This window comes from Trachurus trachurus (genome assembly GCF_905171665.1).
Source record: "Trachurus trachurus genome assembly, chromosome: 10".
Classification (NCBI taxonomy): domain Eukaryota; kingdom Metazoa; phylum Chordata; class Actinopteri; order Carangiformes; family Carangidae; genus Trachurus; species Trachurus trachurus.
In genome coordinates, this window is record NC_139894.1 from 36061781 (window position 1) to 36076328 (window position 14548).

Genomic DNA, 14548 nt, shown 5'->3' on the forward strand with positions numbered 1-14548 from the left:
CTCTGTGGGTGTATTATTTTTGAAAAAATATAGCTTTTAATAAATATTCTACATATTCTACATTTTAGGGTGTCACTTAAAATAAAAAAAATAAAAAAAATACAATCAGAATTGAGTATTCACCCAGACCATGGTGCACATGTTATTATCTTTAAAGGCAATTCAATCATTCTGATGTTTAAATGTTCATTATTGCTGGACGTTAAGCTGATATGTATAGTAATTATTATTTTGTAATCTTTGTTTATCTTTTTCAGTGACACAACTCCAGCTACATCCACTGATACAGCTCCAGCTACATCCACTGATACAGCTCCAGCTACATCCAGTGATACAGCCAGTAGCTTGATGAGGACCTTTGTGAGTGGGCCAGAGGTTCTGTCTGCGGAAGTGTACTGGGCACTTGATGTCATCGAGAAGCATGGATCCTTCAACAGCTGTGCTGGAAAGAGTCAACTTTTCTGCCTCATGTTTCCAGACAGTAATATTGCCTCAAAGTTCTCCTGCGGGGATGACAAGGCAGCTTACCTGACAACCTTTGGCATTGCACCACATTTCTCATCACTTCTCTTGTCAAAAGTGAAATCTGCTAGTGACTATGTCCTATTGTTTGATGAAAGTTTGAACCGCCCCCTCCAGTCAAAACAACTAGATGTGCACATACGCTTTTGGGATGGAGACTGTGTAAAAACAAGGTTTTATGACTCTCATTTTCTTGGACATGCATGTGCTGATGACCTCTACACACCACTCCGCACAAACTGCAACACTGTTGGCATTCATGGCATATTGCAGCTATCAATGGATGGACCAAATGTTAATTGGAAGCTGTTTGACACACTGTCCAGGGACTTGGAAGAGGAGATTGGCTCCAAACTCCTCAACATAGGGAGCTGTGGTCTACATGTAATGCACAATGCATTTAAAGCTGGCAGCAACACCACCACCTGGGACATTGAGCACACTCTAAATTGTCTTTCCTGGCTTTTTAAGGACTCCCCAGCTAGACGTGATGATTATACAAAAGTAACAGGTTCAACTGTTTTTCCTCTCAAGTATTGTCAACATAGATGGCTAGAGAATGTCCCAGTATTAGAAAGAGCCATTGCAATATGGCCACATGTCCAGACATATGTGGCTAATGTTAAGGCCTCTAAAGTGCCACATCCAAAAACAGGTCTTTTGACTGTATTGAAAAGGAATGCTCTGACCCCATGTTTTTGGTAAAGGCCAACATCTTCCTCTCCATTGCACAAGAGTGCACACCTTTTCTAATCAAATATCAAACTGATCAGCCCATGCTACCTTTCCTTGCAGATGATCTTTTCATTATACTGAAGCGCCTTCTCCAGAGATTCGTCACTGACGAAACACTTAAAAGGGTGAAGACACCACAGAGGCTCTTCTCAGAAGACTTCAAGGAGCAAGCAAATCACAAAGACGCCTCCCTTATCAATATAGGATTTGTTGCAGACAAACTACTTTCACAGTTGAAACTGAAGAAGAAGGTTTCTGAGCGAGATGCCCTCATGCTCAGGATGGAAACCAAGGAGTTCCTTGTCACAGCTGTGACAAAGCTGCTGGATAAATGCCCCCTTAAGTACACTCTGGTGAGAAACCTAGCATGGCTGGATCCACAAAAGATCAAAGATAAACCAGACACTTGTGAGAAACAACTGAAACTCTGCTTGCAGATCATCTCCAGTGCTGGACGAGTTAGAGAGAACAAGTGTGACAGAATCCTCAACCAGTTCAGAGACTTCTCTATGATGTGCAAAACAAGTGAGGATGCCTCACAGTGGCCGACAGGTGCCCACTCCAGACTGGACACATTCTTCTATGCACAGCTGGCCACACAACATCAATTCAGAGAACTGTGGGAAATTGTCCAGAAGATTCTCCTGTTGTCCCATGGCCAGGCTCCTGTAGAAAGAGGGTTCTCTATTAATAAAAACATTGTTGTCGAAAACATGAAGGAGAGAACCTTGGTTGCCCAGCGGGTAATTGTCGACCACTTGCACCATGTGGGTGGGGTAACTAAGGTACAGATGACCAAGGAACTACTCCAGTCTGCACGCTTTGCAAGACAGAGGTACCATTTGTACCTTGAGGAGGAAAAGAAGAAGAAGGAGCAATCACGGCAAAAACTGAAACGGAAGGCAGTGCAGGATGAAGTAGACCAACTCAAAAAAAAGAGAATAAAGCTTCAGACACACATAAATTCCCTCCTGGCATCAGCAGATGAACTGGCAGTTGAAGCAGAAGTTACTGACAAGATATATGTCCTCACAAAATCCAATGCCCTCCGCAAAGCTGCAAAAGACAAAAAACAACAGTTAATGCAGTATGATGAAGATATAGAAAAGAAAATCTCAGAAATGAATGCACTTTAAGGCCATGGTGTGTGTGTGTGTGTGTGTGTGTGTGTGTGTGTGTGTGTGTGTGTGTGTGTGTGTGTGTGTGTGTGTGTGTGTGTGTGTGTGTGTGTGTGTGTGTGTGTGTGTGTGTGTGTGTGTGTGTGTGTGTGTGTGTGTGTGTGTGTGTGTGTACTGTTTCAGAGGTATGGCTCTGCTGATAGTGCTCATCTCAGGGGGAAGTTGAGGGAGGAAATAGTGCAGTATGGACAAGAAGTCAGAAGAGCTGGATGAGATGAGAGGACATGAATGAGGGATAAAAGAAGAAAGAATAGAGAAAAGGAGAGGTGACTGAGGGACAAGCAAGAAGAACCATTTTCAAAGAGTTGGATTTCTGTTCTTTTTTGATGTTGACAAGTTGATACCATCAGCGTCATTAGCATTTCTAATTCAGTACTGTTTTATTAAATCAGTGGGGTTCACTTCAGTGCAGTCAGTAGCATCTTATCTTACTGAATGGAAATCCACAATTGAATCCAAATCTGTTGTTGAAGCAAATTGATTCAAGGTTTCAACATTTGCAAGTCAATGTCCCAAACAGGGAAAATGGCTTTGCAGCCAGGAAGATGCACACACAGAGACATTCAAACACACTGTACACAGATGGACAATAATAGATAACATTTATAAGGAAATACAATTATTAATGACTAAAACACAAAGACTCAGTTGACCTAAAATCACTTTTTGTTTGCAGCAGCAGTTTGTGTGTGTGTGTGTGTGTGTGTGTGTGTGTGTGTGTGTGTGTCGTTTCACAAAGTGGTTTCCTAGTTATTTAAAAAAAAATATGTTTAATTTATGATTTGTTAATTTATTTTCATATTAATTGACTTAATTCTTAGTTACTTGTTAAATGTTTATTTGATGTTTAAGAATGCCAGTGAGGCCAAGTCTTTGCAACCTAAAGTTTAAGAATGCCAGTGAAGTCTTTCAAGTCTTTGTAAACCTCCTTTGCGTTAATCCAGGGGTTTTTGTAACTTCCCTTGCGTTACTCCAGGGGTTTGAGAGATGTACTGTAGACAGTACAGTAGTTCAGCTGTTCACATGAACTTAAAATAAAAAAGCTGTGCACTGAAGTCATCTGGGTTTCGTCTTTATTTATTTGTATGAGCAACATTACCTAGCTATAATCTTCTGGAAATTATTCAGTGACATATTCAGAATTAACATACAATTAAATTCCATAATTTATTTACATGATTCAATATATATCAAATGTCACAAATTATTTGATGTTTTTGCCGAGAAGTCTGGAAATTTGGGTATGGAAAAAGTATGGAATTTTGAAATGTCAAATGTGTAGGAACCCTGATACCTGAACTCTCCCCTGTGGTGATTCGAGCCTGCGTGACCTTTTTCATTTTTATAAAAAAAACAGTAACTATTTCCTGGGGCGAAACTCCCCAGGTGGCGTTGTTGGCAACCACTCACCACTACTCACCACTCCACCTCGCCACACATGCAAACCTTTAGTAAATCCGGCCCTGAGTGTTTATATTCAGGTTGTCAAAAGCAAGTGAAGGGTCTCAGCACACCTGAAGATGCAGGTGCGTAGGAGGAGGGCATAACCCAAAATATAGAGTTCAGAAGAAGCTCCCGCACACTGAGTTCACATTTATTAAAGCAACGTGACCTTCATCAGGCATATATGAAACGTTGCTTTAATAAATTAATTGAGAGTGAGACAGTGTGCGGGAGCTTCTTCTGAACTCTATATTCAGGGTGTGAAATTAAAATTTTAAAATGTGCAGTCACTATCATATGAATGTTCACCGGCTGAGCTGCTCAATAGCATGTTATTACTTAATTATAAATAAAGAGCTAATTGCTTTGATAGGCTACTCTTAATTAATTAACCAAACCAAACCAAATAATACCAACAAGCAGGTCTGGATGACTGTGAATCAGCTAACTATAACTTATTTTGGGATTCATGCCGTTGTAGTAAACAACATTCATACAGGTGACATGTGACTAGCCGGATACAGTGAACATTTATTGATTTTTACACGCAATAAACTCACCGGAGACAGATGGACAGGCGCTCCGCAGCTGAGACGGAACGCCTGTAGTTGGTGTTGGAGATCCTGGCACCGATCCTACCCAACAGGTCATCGAACTGGGCCCTGGTCAGCCTGATATAGCGCTGGAAGTGGCCGTCATCCAGGCGCAGCTCCTGGAGAAGATTATGGTACTCTCCCAGCTGTGTGCATCTCCGGAGAATGTCGTGGACCCAAACACGTCGGCGCTTGGGTTTCCGACGAATCTCGGACTGCCACAGCAAGTACAATGCAGCAAGAGTAGTCACCTCAGACATGGTCGATGAGAGAAAGAAATAGCTGGAATGTATATCCTCCTACAGAAGCGCAAAGGGTCATTTTCCGTACCCGCCTCATCTTCTCTTTTGGCGAAAATTCGTGCAAATGACTCACGCAAATGCCGCGAGTAAAAACAAATATTCCAGCGGCAAATTCGCGTGAGTGACGCAAGGCGAAAATTCGCTTTGCGTCCGGTGTGAACGCACCGTTAGAGCAAGAATTAAATGCAGATCAAGGAGAGGTTCAAACTGAAACCGGAGTTCAAGGCACTGAGGTCCAGGCGGTTACACCCCGCCTTTCCGAAGCCCCGCCTTTCCGACAATAGACTTCCATTCATCGTAATAGCGGGGTTTTCTATTTTTTCTAAAGACCCCGCTACTCCGAAAAGGCTATTGGGGAAACCCCCAGTGCGCAGTGCGCATTGATCCTTTTTTCCTTTTTGGGGTCAAACAGATCATGTGCATAATTAACTGCAAAACAAGCAAATACTTCATATTAATGACATAATGTTCATTATGCTTCTAGCCTGTCTAGCCTCTACCTGGGGCCTCATTTATCATTGTGGATACACCTTTTTTTACGTCATTTTCCCCTCGTTTTGTGCGTACGCACTTTTCTCCGCCAAATTTGGGATCTATCAAGCCAAAACCTGACGGGGAAAAGTGCAGACATTTACACCCATTTTGACCCTGGCGTACGCCTTTTTTGAGGAACAGGAGGAATTGGCGACACCGTTGCTGAGTCAGAGAACTGCAGTGTGAGAGGGAGAGAGGAGCGGAGTACATTTAGAAGAGCACAGAGGATTTTTTAAAGTAATTGTGGTAGTGGTGGACCGGTGCTGGCAATCCAACCCGCTCTATAATAACACTGGGCTTTATGTTAATTGATAAACAGAGCGCATTGTGGATTTTGCTTTTTTGATTAGGCTATATGTGACGTCCGACAAGGATCAAACCATCCAAGTTTAAAAACACATCGGCAGCAGCGCACACTGATCTGCAGCTACTGAGACTGTTATTATTCTGTCACCTGAGTTAACGAGGTGCACGTGTGTTTGGAGCTGACGAGAGGAGAGAATAAAGAGTGAGACAACGCGGCCCTGAGGAGGAACTGTGAAGGACTCAGCTGTAATGGAAAATGACCTAAACCGAGTCCAGTAGAGCTGTAACTGTGTAGTGGGAAGGCCTGCAAAGTAATGGTAACTATCGTCCTGCTTCCTACATTGTTTTAACATCTAGGTAAAAAAAAAAAAAAAAAAAGATTTTCTGGGATAAACGGGCAGATTACATAAGATTCTTCTTCTTTCTGCTCCCTTTTGTTGAGATTTGGGAGGTTTTTGTTTTTATTGTAGCTTATTAAAATGCAAGATCATTTTTCTGACTGATTTATTGCCCGTGTATCTGCTTTCGGAGAAGCGGAGAAGTTCCGCTTCTTTCCCCCGTCCTCCGCCGGTTGTCTCCGTTGTCACTTTGTTGTCACAAAAGTTGCTGCGCCACAGAGAGCACATGGCTAATTAAATATGCACGTGCTGACCATATAGAGTTGTATATAGGCGTTCCGGGGGCGGAGTAAGAGGTGTGTTCACGTGTGCACCATTCTTGAGTCCTGTGTGATTTATTGCGGAGAGTTGTGCGTACGCATAGTTTGATTGATCTGAAAAAGGTGTAAATATTTAGGGTGTACGCCATTTTCGTCTTTTCGCCGTACGCAAATATTTAGTAGCAGTTTTACACCCTCTTTGATAAATGAGGCCCCTGGTCTTTTTTTACTAAACTTAACCAACTCCTTTCTTCATTGCCTAAGCCCAACCAAAGCATCTCCCTCAGTCAGCTGTCAGCACGAGCGGTGGCTGCTGCAGCCTCGCGCCCCTGTGAGCTCAAGCCGGGTTCAGCCGTGCTCGAGCGGGGGGGGGGGGGGGGGGGGGGGGGGAGTGTATTTCTATTACTGTGTGTGAGATCTCTAACAACGGAGTCGGGGAGAAAGCAAGTGGGACATATCTGCCCAGTACAGCGCACGTTTCACAGACAAGCCGCAACACAGAGTGTAAACAACGTCACGCGGTTCAGCACCTTGGACACTGGACAGCTGCGGGGGGGGACTGTGTCGGAACAGCGGTGTTTCGAAGTGGGGGTATTTCGGAAAAGCGGTGTGTCGAAGTGGAGGTGTGTCGGAATGGAGAGCTGTCCCCGGTCCAGACAGAGGAGACACACAATGACACTGCGTCATTATATAAACAGATTGAGTCTTTAAACATTGAATGTCAATCACTAAGAGATAAAATTCATGGCCTAGAAAGTGAGTTGAAGCATCGTACTCTTGACGCTTCACAATTTGATAACCGCAAAATTAAATTTTTCACAGGACTTCCCAATTTACAGACTTTCACGTTATTGTTTAGCTTTGTGTCTTCTGTTTTTCCTGCTACTGTAAAGCAATCCCTCAAGCCTGCACAGGAGCTACTTCTTACACTGATGAAGCTGTGCCTCAATCTGTCAGAGGAATTTTTAGGTTAGTGTCGTGATAAATAAGCTCGTCCTTTGGGCCGTGAACTTATCCGACATGTACTTTAAAGACTCCAATTAAAACGCTGACCAAAGATGGATCCGACATAGAGTTGTCTTTTATTTACTCTTGAACAGAAGTAAAGTAAAAGCATACACCCCGAGTCACTTACAAAATACAAAGTACACGAAAAAGAGTTTCGACAGGAACAAACAAAACAAAGTGACTCCTTCATATCATCAAAGTGTGGTTTATATACTGGTGGGCATGTGCTGATCTCAGTATTTCTCACTCCCACCTGTTGAGGTCTGATCTGCTGACTGTGCACTTTATTCTGTGACCTTGGTTTCACCCTGATACTTTTCTCCGGATGTGTCCCACTTTACTAGCCTTATTTGGACTGTTACCATAGACTTCCATGCACTAAGCGCACCTTCTCGATCCTTGCCTGGTGGCCATTCTATGTAAGTGCGCCGGAAGCCAAAACTGCTAGCTCAGCAGAAAGTATTATAAGGGTCATACATAGTTCACATCCATCCCTGTTCACCACTATCGCCTTGGCCTCCTTCAGATTCTGTTGAAGTACACACTCTCATCCATTAGGTGGTGCTAAGGAGCATGTTGTAATTTTGGAGATAAAAATGGCTGCCAGTAGTGATAATGCAATGTTGAAATGAAGCAATGTAAGAACACAAAATAACTATACTTTAACTGTTCAAACCCACACAAAATGACATTAAATGTAATGTAGTCATTATTGAAATAATAATACAGTTCATACGTGATCTTTAAAGGTGGCATAACACTCTGTTCACTGGTCTTGTTGTTATCAAACTTTTATGTCATTTCCCATAGAAAAATGCCACCACATTAGCTACCTCTTTGGGATTCACCAGTCAACAGTATTCACCGTTGGATACATGTCATGGCAAGCAGGCTTCATCCCCTAATATTGTGGCCAGAAAGAGAAGACCTTAGACGCAGTTTACCAATGTGTTTTCGGACATTTTTTAAGAACTGCGTGAGAATAATCGACTGCTTTGAAGTGTTCATAGAGCGTCCTTCTGATTTAAAGGGATAGTAGCATTTTTTTTAAAGTGGGGTTGTATGATCTACAAATAGCCCCTAAGTACTTTAATTGCAGTAGAAGACTCTCTGCACTCCTCCCGTTAGCAACGCCAGCCCATAGCCCTGCCCAGAGATTTACAACATACATTGTTGTGAATGGACCCAAAGAAACGGCCTATTTTCACGGCCTAAAAGAGGTTTTACCTGAAAAAAAAAAACACAGTTCCATTGTTCACTGTAATATAATTTTTTCCAGCCCCTCAAAGTGCAGGAAAAACGCAGTTTTTATTTGGAGCTAACCAACTGCTGATCGGTGGTCGCTAACCCTGGCCAGAGGGATACGTGAGTTGGTTAGGTCCAAATAAAAACTGCGTTTTTCCTGCACTTTGAAGGGCTGGAAAAAATTATATTATAGCGAACAATGGAACTGTGTATTTTTTTTCAGGTAAAACCTCTTTTAGGCCGCAAAAATAGACAGTTTCTTTGGGTCTGTTCACAACAATGTATGTTGTAAATCTCTGGGCAGGACTATGGGCTGGCGTTGCTAACGGGAGGAGTGCAGAGAGTCTTCTACTGCAATTAAAGTACTTAGGGGCTATTTGTAAATCATACAACCCCACTTTTAAAAAAAAATGCTACTATCCCTTTAAAAGCTCAAGCTCAAACTTGGAGCAACTACAAACAACACTATACACTATAAAATGTCTTATTTCAATCACCCCACCAGGCAGCATCTCTTTCGTGTCCAAGGCTTGGGGTGGACGTGTTACAGACAAACACCTGACAGAACACAGTGGGTTCCTTGACAAGCTCCTTCCAGGGGACTTGGTTCTGGCTGACTGAGGTTTCACAATTGATGATAGTGTTGGCCTATTTTGCGCAGAATTACTGAAATAACACCTCCATTCACACAAGGGAAGAAACAGCTTAGCCGAAAAGAAATTGAATCTGCTCGTGAAATTTCTTGTGTGAGAATCCATGTCGAAAGAGTGATTGGAATGTTGAGGCAAAAATATACAATCCTGGGCTCAACACTTCCTGTAAGTCTCAGAGTGGAGCAAAATGGCAAAGTGGAGGACAGCCCTATAGACAAGATTGTGTTTACTTATGCAATTTATGTGAATTCGTAGTGCCTGCAGATTGAGGTGAACATTGGTCATGCACAGGGCAAAAAAATAGATTTTCATTGATAAGACTGAAAAGAATTACATTTTGTAAATGTTTGCTCTATAATGTATCAAGTTATTTCACAGTAACATGATATGAAATGTTTTTCTGTTGGTGTTTAGTATGTGTGTTATTGTTTAGTATTTCATCAATCAATTTTTGGGTGACCCTATATACTTTCACAAAAAGAGAAAAGGCTTGTCTCCCCTTTGACACATGATGAGGATGAACACAGTGTGTATACCAAGCCTGACAAATAAAACTGATACTCTGCAAACTCCTACAGTTTACTTGTCATTTATTTATTAACAATTTCAATAGTTTTGACACAACTGTCGAGTCAGTCTAATACAGTAATGTCTTTCTATGGGTGGAAGGAAGAGGCTAGAAAGAAAGAAGGAAGTAAAAAGACAGAGAAAATTGGGGTAGAAGAAAGAAAGAAGATAAAGCGAGAAAAAAGATGCAGAGAGAGGGGTATGATAGATATTAAGAGATAGAGAGGGGTAGACAGAAAGCAAAGAAGGAAAGAAATAAAGTAAAAAAGACAGAGAAAGGGGGTAGAAAGAGACAGAGGGGGATGATAGATAGATAGATAGATAGATAGATAGATAGATAGATAGATAGATAGATAGATAGATAGATAGATAGATAGATAGATAGATAGATAGATAGATAGATAGACTTGACACATGTTAAAAGATGTTTTTATAAACATCTTAACAAGCACCAGGTTCCACACTGTAATTGTACTATTCATAGAGGTGGAAAGGTTAGGTCATGGAGAAGCTCAAAATCCTGACATCTCCATTTTTTGGAGATGTTTACAAATTGCCCTCAAAATCTAAAATCATTGAGGGGCTAATGCATGTAGAGGCAGAGGAGGTTGGTCCTCTATTTTTGAGAGGCAAGAGGAAGATCAACATATTTTTAAGAAATTGACTTTTGGGCCACATGTGGCATTTAGCTGGCACCTCTGGCTGAGATGTGGTATGGCAAAATGTATGAAGGCCAAATCATAACCACATACGCATTGCCATATATTCAAATTTGGAGGGAATTTTTCTTCTGGTAGCTACACTTATTTGACTGAGGCACTTGGCCCAGATAATAGAATATTCTTTTGGGCCGCATGTGGTACTGCTCTTTTATTTCCTGTCTTACATTATTGGACAAACTGATTAATCCATGTGTGTCTGAGTAGTCACAACGGTCAGACACATCTGGATTAATCAGTTTGTCCAATAATGTAAGACAGGAAATAAAAGAGTAGCCTTTAATTCAGGAAGTAGCGGAGCTTTGCATAAAGCCCATTGTAGAGTGAAAAGAAAAAAAGGGAATATCCGCACACTGGATTAAGGCTCCCATTTACTGGATAATTGCAATGTTTGGACCAGACGTGGTTTTCCTCAGGCAACTAGAGAAATGGCGTGACAGGTAGCAGGCATATACAGTATAGGCTGAAGGCCTGATGACATCACACCTCTGTCATTAGTTGGATGGGCACACAAAGACATGGGATTACAGTTGATAAAAAACAAAATGCATAAAGTCTAAAGAACACTATTTGGAGATCTCCAAATCGTTCTTTAGACTTTATGCATTTTGTTGTTTATGTATGCCTGCTACCTGTCACGCAATTTCTCTAGTTGCCTGAGGAAGACCACGTCTGGTCGAAACGTTGCAATTATCCAATAAATGGGAGCCTTAATCCAGTGTGCGGATATTCCCTTTTTTTTCTTTTCAATGATCCTATGACTATCCGGCACCTGGCCTAAAATAGGCACTGGATGTGCGCACAACTACTCTGTTTTTCTATATTGTGGAGTGGCCCGACGAAAGCCTCAGTGCTAGACACATGAGAGGCTGCATAGAGTTACTCACAGCTTTTGATATTTAAAAGCAGTGCAGTGGTAGTGTTGTTAGAAACATCTGGCAGCTCTGGCTGGATGTCATGCAAACTGACCCAGGTCCTACATTCTCTACCTAGAGCCCTATTCGCACGGGATTAGTATTACCCGGGGACGTCTGGTAATTTGTAAATTCCCCTCCCCCCCACGTCTGTGTTTCTTGCGGTGCATTCGCACGGGATAAGTGAAGTCTGTATTTTACTCAAATTTACTGACATTAAGGCTCCAATATGACCTCAGAGCTGTGCACGTCGTAACATCCGCTGCTGTCACATCCATGTGCGAAGCAAATGTAAATAAAATGTCAAAGCAGCAACGTTACTTTGCAACAGTGCAGTTGTTGTCACTATAACGGGCCATCATGGCAATTGTAGTAAAAAGCCGCATGTCAATATCCTCCGAAATTTCGCTCTTTTTATAGATCTGTTTCTTCAAATGGGTCTCCAGTACTGAGACGAGACTGTAGTTGCACCTAAAATGATGTCAAAATTGCTATTCATAATTTCCACCGCAGCCTCCATGTTTCAACCCGTACAGTATGGTTTCAACCGGGGAAGAAGTAGAAAAAGGCGCGCAATAAAAACAACAAAAACAAAAAATGCCCCTCAATTACTGAGATGCAGATTCGCACGGGACTAGTTTTACCACGGGACGTCGGTCTTTGGTGAAATATAGTAGGTAATTTGCGGGGGAATTTTTACTTTACAAATTACTGACATGGCGCATTCACACGGGATTAAGATCACAGACGTCCTCCGCAATTATTACAAATTACCAGAGGTCCCCAGGTAAAACTAATCCTGTGCGAATAGGGCTTAGGTCTTATAAAGCAGGGACAATGATCACATGAAAGCACAACAGTGGTGTAACCAAACATTGTTATTTTATTATCTTAAAAAGTAACACAATCCCCATAGGGTATCACATACACTACAACAACGGTAACACCAGTACTACACATCAAAGGGACTTTCAGATATTATAGACATTTAAAAAATCCCTCTCTTTATTGTTTAAATTATTTGACTAGGCATGACAGATAAACATCATTTACAGGTATGACATACCGTCACCATTAGAAACAATGTTATTGTTGAACCTCCATTTTTGTATACCACCGCCGATGTTAAGGGAAGACATTTGATGGACTGTCAGTGTAGAAAAGGGGTGGAGGGTTACAGGACTGTGGCTGGAGGGAGTGATGGGTCGATGGAGGACCACTGGGCCAGAGAGTTGGGGGGACGGTCGGTCGGGTAAAGGGGCAGTGCAAACATCAGATGTGAGGGATGGAACCCATGACTTCCACTGTAGGCAGGGCAGCTAACAGAGACAGAGCCCCACTGGAGCTGTGGTGCAACAGATTAAACTCCACTGTGGGGGAAGAAAAACTCAACCGTAGTGGTAAACCCAAGATTAGTGGTGCAGAGAAACTAGTGTAGTCGTAGGGACGTGGTAAAGGTAGAACAGAAACTAGAACTTAACTAACACAATCTGGACTCCCTGTCTGTCTGTGGTCATGGGATGGGGGGGAGGGGGGGGGCTCATCATCTGTGAGTACACCTGGCACTTCAAACCCCACTTGGAATTCTTGGACAACACATTGTGTATCCATATCACCCTGAGGGGTTGGAGTTTTCCTTGCATGGTGACCCTCGGCGTCCCTGGAGACTAAAACCCAAGAGCAGTGGTGGAAAGAACCGTGTATCTATTTCACTAGGAGAAAATAAATCAGAGGATTATAGAATAGTAGAGATCAGTCATTTAGGAACATATGTAACTTACACAGGTTGGACCTCTGTATACCTGGGAGATGTAAAGAAGAACCAAATAAAGTGCTAGAATGAAACGTAGCAGCTCTGAGGGAGTTTTGGTGTGTCTCTACAGCCCATGTGACTGTAACCATGTTTCCATCCATAAGTTTTTATTTGCATTAAGCAATATCGAATAAAAATGCCTTATGGAAACAGTAAAATTCCATTAAATATCATGAATATCAATAAAAAGTTAATACGGTCGATCTCATCGGATTTTCTATTGATCGATACAAAGTTTATGCGACATATTGCTGATGGAAACAGTTCTCTGATGGATAAATGTGAGTTGCGATCATGTTTTATGTCAATTCCTCTCCGCTTTTTATTCGATTTAAAGGTCTGAGATGGAAACGCACTGGAGCCGGCATTATTTGCATCAACATTTTTAGCGATCTTCAGATAATTCGATCGACAATTGGATGGAAACATGGTTTGCGACATCATCAAATGCAGTTTGTGATTCTTCATTCATGAGAACTTTTCGAAACTAATTTGCATTGTAACTAAATATATTCTGCATGATGTTCTATGTAATGACAACTTCTCCTCTAACAGTCAGAGCCACATCAGGCTGATGGGACAGGTGCAACTTCAAAGCAGGTGCAGGAATTCAGAGGAGAAAGAAGGAACAGTTCCTTTAGCCACGGTCAGACAACACAAACCATAATTGTTTGTGAGTTTAGTTTAATCCACGCACTTGGGTTTCAGTCCCTTTCTGGGAGCCACAGGTTGGTTTTGCACAGGAAGTCATGTACCACTAGAGGCCATAATGATGATGAGGAGGAGGAGGGGGGGTAGTCGGGGTGTGATCCACAGCTGAACCACAATACTATCATGTACCATTAGAAGAAGCCTTGTTAGTGAAAATGGGGAAACAACAGGTGGGAGTCCAGCACTTTGTTGTGTAGTGTGTTTGTATATATGTTCATGTATGTGTGTGTGTGTGTGTGTGTGTGTGTGTAGACATTCACAGGCAAGAGGCTGATGACAGTGTGACAGTAGAAAGGATGGGCTGTGTTTTTGCTGCTGTGGAGGTAGTTGTAGAGGAGCCTATAGGACGACAACACTGGGACTGACAGCTCCCTGAGCCTATAGGAGAGCAGGAAACCAGCCGGCCTATAGGACTGCAGGATTTTTTCAAGACAGGTAAATTCAGCTCAGCTCAGGTCCAGGTGTGGAACGAGACCGAGTCATTTTCAACGTGGGTCTGATTCCACACCTCCCTGTGCTGTAGTCGGTGGCCGGCCATCGCTCCGTCCGTCTGTTCAAACGCTTCATAGAAGGGACTGAATGGCCTCGGCCAAAAGTACACAGGTGAAACCTATTACACACACGTAAGCAGCCATTTAATACTATAT